General features: G+C 38.5%; 1 long non-coding RNA gene across 1 annotated transcript; it reads right to left on the bottom strand.

Moving 5' to 3' along the window:
* Positions 1-4,665: 4,665 nt before the first annotated feature.
* LOC109150782 lies at positions 4,666-5,545 on the bottom strand. Its single transcript, XR_002049226.1, has 2 exons — positions 5,451-5,545; positions 4,666-5,159 (listed from the first exon to the last, which is right to left on the bottom strand). It is a non-coding gene; the product is annotated as an uncharacterized LOC109150782 (long non-coding RNA).
* Between the last annotated feature and the right edge of the window lie 4,333 nt (positions 5,546-9,878).

The raw sequence follows: 9,878 nt of genomic DNA on the forward strand, positions 1-9,878 counted from the left end.
GAAGTCTTCCTCTTAGTCCTGCACTCAAAGGACAGGTGACCCCTCTTGCCACAAACAAAGCACTCTATCGGTTTCCCAAGACAGTCCATGCCGGGGTGGTCACTTCCACACTTCTTGCAAACGGAGCGCCTTCCCTTAACCTTATTGTTCCGGATTGGTTTGGGAGCCTTACCTCTCTTAGAGTCGTCTCTTTGAAGACTTCTTGTTGATTTAGCACCAGCAACCATCAAACTCCTAACCACAGGTTTAACACTTCCCTCAAGCTTCCTCTTACAGTTCTCCCGGATTCCTTTTTGAACTTGCTATACCCGATAGAGGTCAACTGCACAAAGGTAGGCCTCCTTGACATGAGCAGGATAGAACCGCTCATGTAACTTAACCTTTAGGTTTTCCCAACTGAACTCCACATCTTGTCTACAAGCTGGCCTTTCAAGCATCCACCACAAGTAAGCTTCTTGCCTAAGGTAGAACGTAGCTAACTCCACTTGGCGATTCTCCGGGAAAACCACAGCTTTGAAGATCTTTTCAAACATCCGGATCCACTCGTCCAGCACTGCGGGATCTTCTTCATGGTCGAAGATCGGGGGACGGAGACTTGCGACTTGGCGTACTATGTCACGATTCCCATTTTGAAGAGGGTGGTTGTTGTTGAGGAGGGCGTTGCTCAGCGTCTGGGTGATCTACGTTAGTTGATGGAGGCTTTGAGCTAACTGCTCGTTGCTGGCCGCTTCTGAAGACCTTGCACGACGTCTCAATGGTGCCATCCTCGACTTCTATGGCAACAGCATGATAACGGCAGGAAACTTAGGACCCGCACCCTTACCTGGTGCTAGCTACAAGAACGCTAAAGCTAAGCAAAAACAACAAAGAAAACAGAATAAACGATAAACAACACACAGCTGACCACGCGTCCTAGAAGTCCTAAGTCTTAAACGCTTCGATACTTAAGGTCATCTTAGGGTCTCAAACTACACTTAACTTCTTAAAAGTCCAGACTCTAACATCCTAGGCTATGATACTAACTGTAACACCCCCAATTTTCACAACTTTTAAAAACCAATTAAAGCTTAGAAAAGGATAAAGACTACACATTAAGATAAGACAATGCGGAAGCTACTTAAATAAGTACGGGAGAAGTTATGCCACACCTATACATCTATAGGTGCACAGGCTAAGTCTAAACAACACATCCAAGTCATGCTTATACAAATCCATGGCTCACAGGACAAAAGTCTAACAGAAACAGTCAGAGGGAGCTACACTAACTAACGAACTGCTAGCGCGCTCTCCAAGTGCTACTCATAACCTGTAAAGCAACATAAAGATAGGGGGTGACACCCGGTCAGCGAACCTAACATTGCTGGTAACCCATCAATACGCGTTAAATAGCATATATAGATAGTATAAGTCAAACCCATTTTCGAAACGGAATACAGTATATATCATTTCAAAAGCCATAGAGAAAAGTCAACTTCAAAGATTCATTTTCACTCTCAAAGGAAAGAGGGAAATCAACATCCCATGACAATCAACAAAACAAGAATAAAAACAATAAACAATACAACTCGAGATGTATTCTACTGATCACAAAGTAGAATACATCAAGACATGCTCATTAGCAAAGATTAGACATTCACATATTGGCAACTACATGCCACCGTAACAACTACATGTCACAAGAACACAGTTCCAAGTTCCAACTTCCAACTTCCAACCTTATGCCCTGTTCCAACCTTATAGCTACCCCCGGCCTTATTTCAGTTCCAACCATTACCTCCGAGTAACCCCTGTACTTCTGAGTCTAACCTTATGCCTCCGGGGACCGTAGTCCCCCCACCTACAACCTAAAACAAAACCACCTACATATGAGTAGACGAGGGTACTATTCATTTCATTCACACAACCACCTACATATGAGCCTACGCTCAGGTCACACCACCAATTTGAAGCATGGCCACACGGGGACCGCATTAGTACCGTGAAGATTAAGGCCCCATAACGTTAATCGTGCAGTCAAGGTACAACGATTACATACGTTTTCATATCACAGGAATCAATCAATGGATCACAAAAAATATATGAAACCATACTCAAAAAGAAAGGATTACCATCCGACACCAAACGATGGTCAACACAAGTTGCCAATCTCAATAGGAAAGAACAAACAACACACACTAGCATTTCAACATCAAACTAGCATGCTTATCAAACGGGTAAACCAAAAGTAGTTCCATAGAATATACAAGACTCACCATGGTCCAACGAATCACAAAGTTGGAAACTTAGCACGATTCAAGACACCAATTCCTACAGGGATTCCTATCATACCATTCTACATATATGAAACATCAAGAAGACAGTCAAATAGCCCAATAAACAACATCAAGAGGTCAAAACATCAATACCGAGTCAAAAGAATCACGGGGAACAAATCCCCGCACACCTTCAAACGTGTTCCCCATGGGTGGGGCCACGGGTGGACCTCCGCCTGTGGTTTCGCCCGCGGGTACCGACCTGAACCCAAAATAATCCCTTCGGGGATTTTCAACAACAAGTCCAAATTCAAGTCCAAAACACCCAAAATCTCACACAATACAACAATATGACTTGAACCCAAGAAATAGCCAAGCAATGACATACAAGAACCCTAATAATAAGCTCTAAACATGCATTACCACAAGGCAATGCATCAAATCTCACATTTCCTCACAATAATCACATGTAGAAGCCATGAAATCATCATATAATTAAGAAAATAGGTTTTGTAAAGCATGGGTTACCTTTGTAGCCTAACACTTCACTTTCTCACCCTTAAAAGCTTCTCATAAAGCTCTTCTTCAACACCAACTTCATAAACATACCAAAAGATAACAAAGATTCTATTTTTAGAAAAAGACATCTAACAGGATGCTAAAAACACCAAGAGATCAAGGATCTTACCCTCCCCTATGCTCAAGATTACGAAAGTATGAATCTTGGAAGCCAACTTGTAGGATCTAAGATGCCCAAATTTTGGCATGGACAAGAAGCTACCAAATTCTTAGAGAGAAGGTAGAGGTTTTGTGTTTTAGAGTGTTGGTGGATGAAATGAAGAATTGTTGCTAGGTTAGTTTGAAGCACAAACTTTAGTTAAAAAGACACCTTTGCCCTTACTAAATTTAGATGAATAAGGGAACAAAGGAACAAACCACTAAACATAAGGTAAAACTATTTGACTTTGGTTGACTAGTCAAATTCTAGTCCTCCGACTATTGAATTTTCAGGATTTTTAGGAATAAATTAACAAGACGACTAGGATTAATTCTCTAATTAATCCTTAGCTAGAGTTTGGATTTACGGGGTGTCACATCCTCTCCCCCTAACAAGAAGCTTCGTCCCCGAAGCTTGGGCACGACGAATTCAAACAAACGAGTAGCAACGAATCAACAATGGTTTGTTTTTATAGAAGAAGATTGTAAGAGTAGTACGTGTTTTTTTTATTTGGACACCGGAGTTGAAATTCTGGTGGTGTGTGCGAATATGTACTGCAGCGTGTGCAAAGCTTAGGGATAGAAGCATTGCGATTTAAAAAAAAAATATATACGAACATTAATAATATGTGTGTGCAAGATTTTTTATTTATGTTATATTATTAAGAAAACAATTGTAAGTGTACTATTCATTGGTTTTTTTGTGCACCGGAGTGGTAATGTACGGTGGTGTGCGCGTATATGTGCAACAGCAGGTGCAAGTTATTTAAAAGCGGTCTTGGCATGACGGTGTTATTATAATTTTTTTTTTTATTCATTGAATTTGGGTTTTGGGTAAAAGTAATTATTACTAAGTGTGACCATGAATGATCCACATTTTTGGATATATTATAACTTAATTTAAGAATGTAGAAGCAATGTAAAAAATCATTTTATGTTGGTGTGTGCGTGGATGCGAGCTGGCGTGTGCAAATTCTGTGGATGGGGGTTGTCTTTTTGTTTTTTGTTTTTTGTTTTATGTTTTTTTACGCAAATATTTATTATGTATGTGCGTGAATTCATGTCGTTAGTTTGTTTTTAAAGAAGAAGATTGTAAGAGTACAATATGCTGATTATTTTTTCATGTCGTTAGTTTGTTTTTAAAGAAGAAGATTGTAAGAGTACAATGTGCTGTTTATTTTTTTTGGTTCACTGGAGCTGTAACTTACGGTGGTCTGTGCGATTTTGTGCTTTGGCGTGGACAAAGGTTCGGGATGGGGGCTTTGATATTTATTTTTTTTTATAAAAAAAAATCATTAATATTAGGTGTGTGCGTGATTTTTTGGTTTACGTTTTGATTTTAAAGAAAAGATTGTAAGTGTACTATTCCTTGATTTTTTTCTGCACCGGAGTGGTAATGTACGGTGGTGTGTGCGTCTATGTGTAATAGCGTGTGCGAGTTATTGTAATGCGGTTTAGGAATGGCAGTGTTATAACAAATTTTTTTGGGCTTGCAAACACCTAAGTCATGCAACTTCACCCTGATAGCATATTCGAGAAGCAACTTCACCTAGGACGCATATTCAGAATTTCAAAATAGTAAAAGGCAAAAACTCGTAAGCAGGACTAAAAACATCACTTTAACGTATAACTAAGAAATTGAAATGTCATTTTATAGTCTCAATTCAGGGATTTAACAGAGATCAAAAAGCTCATATGAGAAACCAAACATGACCTTGTAAATTAAAGAAAACCTCTGTACACATCAACACACTTTCTATTTCAAGTAAAAATGCTAAAGCAGTGAAGATTTCATCAAACAAATCTGTGTAAAGAGAAATGGTTTTACAAACATAAAAAATAGAGTTGCTTGCACTGTGAAACTATAGCATCAAAAGGGGAGTAGGGGCACTTGAAGGCCGGTGTGCCGTTGTTTGACAATTTATGAATAGACTGCTTACATAGGACATGTCCACAAGGCAACGACATGGGAGGATTCTCTTCATTCACATGATCCCTGCTCACTGGACAGACGAAAACCGAATGAAACTAGAATTCCTTTCTTAATTCTACTGGCACTGGTAGTTTCTTCATAGATTGCCACTCCTGCTTCTTTGCAGCCATAACGTGTGCCAACTTCAGCAGAGTAGGCAGTCCGTCAACACCGGCAGCTATTGCCACGCTTAATGGACTCTTACAAGACTATCCAAGCTGAAAATATATAATGCAGATATGTATCACAATATGTAAAAATAAATGAAGCGCCAAAATAAGTACACAGCTGAATTTTTTAACGCAGTTAGAGAACACCTCCTAATTTGTGGGTCCACGCCCAAAACTTTTTCACTCAAGATCAACCCGCGGTTTTTACAATTACAGGTTCAATGAATTACAAAACTAGGTCTACCACCTATTTAAACATTAACCTCGTAAAACAACTCTATGAAAAAGTATACCATACAGTTTGAACTAATTCTACCAATTAAACAAACTGTAACCAACCTGAATTTTAACACAGCTTGTACTAATATAAAGTGGAGCTGACTTCTCCAGATAGTACACCAATCTTTCCATATTTTGAAGTTTCCTGGCAGCGCCTTCCAAATAATCTTTTGTAGCACCTTCCAAATTCGTATTGCTTTTTTTCCTATTTTGGAAACTTCATTTTCCTTCCAATACTATAATTGCTATTTATAGTATTTTCCACCTTGAATTTCGCAGCATGTAACCCACGCACTCCATAAAACATTTCCTTAATATACTCCCATTCACTCATAATTAAAACACTGATTTACACTTCCCACAATAATAGTATCATGTCTCACCCTTACACATGTACACACACGTCCCATGCATATCTCATTCAAGTATTGAATCTTTCCATAGCTTCATCCCATTCCACATGATCACAACTTGTTGGATTATATGCCAACAACTAAGTACTAATTAATATGTATATATATTTATACATATATATAAAACTTACTTAATATATATATATATATATATATATATATATATATATATATATATATATATATATATATATATATATATATATATATATATATATATATATTAAGTATGTAATGCATATATTAAGTATAGAATATATACATATATACATAATATAGTACTAACAATCTCCCCCTTTGGCATATGTTAATCAAACACACATACAATAAGTAAGTTTTCCCCCTCAGCTTTTACTTTCTCTCCCCCTCAATTCATGCAAAGATGTACAACAAGTTCTCCCCCTTAATATCATCTGTCTCCCCCTAAATTCGTACACATTCTCCCCCTCAATTCATATCATATCCCATCAATCCCCTCAATTCATATCATATTTCTCCCCCTTTTGATAAACATTAGCCAAAGGTAACATAACCATAGCAGCATGTATTGAACAATGCAAGAAACTTCAACTAAGAGCATGCAATTGATATGATGTAGATAGAATCTGAAATAGGAGAGGTTCATAACTGGAGTATATGAGAGGTATATCAACACTGGAAAGCTTTCACACCGGACTCTTCTAAGATCCTTTGGAACCATATTAAGTACCGGGTAGCCCTCTTCCAGGTAATCAGTAGAGAGGTTCATAATGGGATCGGAGTATAGGAGAGGTATATCAACACTGGACAGCTTTCACACCGGACTATTCTCAGGTCCTTGTGGAGCCTTAGTAAGTACCGGGTAGCCCTCTTCTAGGTGAGTAGCTTGTGGAACATCGAAGGCTAGAAAGCTTTCACTTCGGGCCGTTCTAGGGTTAAGTAGAATCGTAGTAGACACTGGGTAGCCCTCTTCTAGTTTATGAAGCGTAGTACACTAGACAGCTTTCACTCCGGGTTGTTCTAGGGTTCTATAGAACCGAAGCAGACACCGGGTAGCCCTCTTCTAGGTAAATAGGATTAGCATGCATGAGTTATAAAATGACATATACAGCTCAAGTGTATTGTGTTTTCGGAGTGGAAAACCAAGAGCACATGCTATTATGAGTAGAATTTGTAGTGGGAAATAAGCAACAAGCTCTTGAATCAGGTTTAGAGTGGGGCTAACAAGATAGACTATCCACAAACTATCAATAATATGCTCTAGAGAAAATACTTGCAAATTGAACAACACTACTACTGAAAGTTAAACATTACCAGTGACCTCAATAGAACTGAGTTGATGAAGAGCTCGCGGATCCAGAAGAAATATCATCATTACACACAGGGTTGTGCCCATCACTATTTTCAGTACCAAAACCCTTCAATTTTAATAGAAGACTTTAGGCGTGAACCTCTCGATCAACCAATTCCTTTCCATGATGAGAAAGCAGACATAGCTCCTTTTCTAGGAACTTAATAGCTAATTCTGTAGCATTTGCATTTGACGAGGGACTCGCATGATCAAAAAACTCTGGCACGCCTGGGTTAGCAAAATGTGATCCCGTGAGAAGGTAGTGATCAACCATTATGAGTGTTGGCTCGGCTTCAAAAAGCTCAGGCTGTCTCTTTTTAAAGTCCTGCATCACTAGTAAGTCATAACACAGCGACGTTCTGTTTTCATTAAAAAAACCTTTTTTTTTTTAAATAGACAAACAAAAGAAATAGAATTTTGTTAGAAATAAAATCCTAAGCTAGTTTTTTTTTAATTGAAAAAAAAAAAACTGGAAAAGAAATTAAGCAACAAATTTTTTTTAACTGAAAAAAATCATTTCTTTGTCAAGCAAGTTTGCTTAGGTCGCCACACTTGTCGCGGTTGGTTTTGCCTGCATTGCCACCAAACATGTCCTTTTAGGTTACACCTAAAACAAATCTTGTGAAAGAACCTGTTCGTGTATCTTGGGACGGAAATGTTTCGTCTTTGCATCTTTCCTGAAACCCATGCTTGTTATTGATTTCCTTGCCCACCTGTGAAGCCTAGACCTGCTTTGTTATGATTATTTACTCCTGACTGGAGAATTTCATTTAGACTTTTGGTGTCTGTATTTAACATTCTCACACGTTTCTTGAGATTTTCCAATTCACTTTGCAAGTTTTTTTCATTTGACACTCTAGTAACCACGTCAGCCTCGACATTTTCTACTGTGACTTTTAGAGCAGAGTTTTCTAATTCTAAAGATTCAACATTTTCAATTAATATGAGATTCAACTTACTTACCTTACACTAGTTCTTGTACATATCTCCATATGCTTCAGCTAGGTCAATATCCTCATCGTCAGTCTGCATATCTTCATTTGCCTCATGAGTAAGGTCGATATCCTCATCGTCAGTATGTATCTCTTCAGCTGCCTCATGTGTTTCTGGTGTGGTAGGTTGTATCTGATTTGAGTCCCACCTTACCTCACTATCTTCCACAACTTTTTCTGTAATTTTGAAGAACTTCTCATAGTTTGCACGTTCTTCCACATCATCGAGGTGGCACATGTAGCCATGGAATGCAACAAAATTGCTTGTTTGTTGTTCTACATGTTCATCATTATCAGAATCTTCAAAATCACTCCATGTAAGTGTGTAAGATTTCTTGTCTTTGTTGTTTCCACAGTCCGCTGCAATGTGTCCATAGCCTCCACATTCATAGCATTGAACGCCCTTGAGCTTTAAATCTTGATTTGGACCTTTTTGCTTCTGATTTCCAGTTCCACCCCCTTTGCTATTTGCTTTCATCCTTCCGTGTCCATTGGCTTTCTTCAGCATTTTGCCAAATTTCTTTGACAACATGGCCATGACCTCGTTCATTTCTATATCTGAGTCAGCTCCTGTAGGTACTGCAGCGCCGAATGCAACTCCTTTGTTGTCCTTGTTCAGGTACTTGTCTTCCTCTTCCATTTCTAACTCAAAAGTCTGCAAATTTCCCATTAAAGCATCTAAAGTTAAAGTTTTTAGATCTGCTGATTGCTTGATAGCAACAACTTGCATCTTGAACTTCGGAGGAAGTGATCTCAGAACTTTGCGAACCAGTTTCTCTTCTTCAAACGGTTCACCCAAGTTCCGTGCGCTATTTGCAAGGTTCTTTATCCTTACACTAAACTCAGAGATCAACTCGGTTTCTTCCAATCTTAGACTCTCATACTTGGTCATGAGCAATTGCAACTTTGAGACTTTGACAGATCCTGTTCCTTCATAGTGAGTCATAAGTGCATCCCAGGCAACTTTTGCAATATCCGTGGCTAAAATCAACTGGAATTGACCTTCTCCAAGAGAACTATGAATTGCATTCATAGCTCTATTATTCGCTAATGATTTCTTCTTCTCGTCAGATGTCCACTGGTTTAGTGGTTTTTTCTTCTCTTCGTTTTGGACCATCATCGTAGGTGGAGTCCAAGCATTTTCTACGGCATCCCAACATTATTCATCCAAGGATTTGATAAAGGCTTTCATCCTAGCCTTTCAATAGGCATAGTTGCTTACTCCTTTCAACAATGGTGGTCTTGTAATTGAGGCACCCTCTTCCATTCTGCAAAACAATACTCGAGTATCCCTAGGATCTCGCTAGCAAATTAAGCGACGGCTCTGATACCAATTGAAAATATATAATGCAGATATGTATCACAATATGTAAAAATAAATGAAGCGCCAAAATAAGTACACAGCTGAATTTTTTTTACGCAGTTAGAGAACACCTCCTCATCTGCGGGTCCACGCCCAAAACTTTTTCACTCAAGATCAACCCGCAGTTTTTACAATTACAGGTCAATGAATTACAAAACTAGGTCTACCACCTATTTAAACATTAACCTCGTAAAACAACTCTATGAAAAAGTATACCATACCGTTTGAACTAATTCTACCAATTAAACAAACTGTAACCAACCTGAATTTTAACACAGCTTATACTAATATAAAGTGGAGCTGACTTCTCTAGATAGTACACCAATCTTTCCCTATTTTGAAGTTTCCTGGCAGCGCCTTCCAAATAATCTTTTGTAGCACCTTCCAAAT

Source organism: Ipomoea nil, unplaced genomic scaffold, assembly GCF_001879475.1.
Source record: "Ipomoea nil cultivar Tokyo-kokei standard unplaced genomic scaffold, Asagao_1.1 scaffold2280, whole genome shotgun sequence".
Classification (NCBI taxonomy): Eukaryota; Viridiplantae; Streptophyta; class Magnoliopsida; order Solanales; family Convolvulaceae; genus Ipomoea; species Ipomoea nil.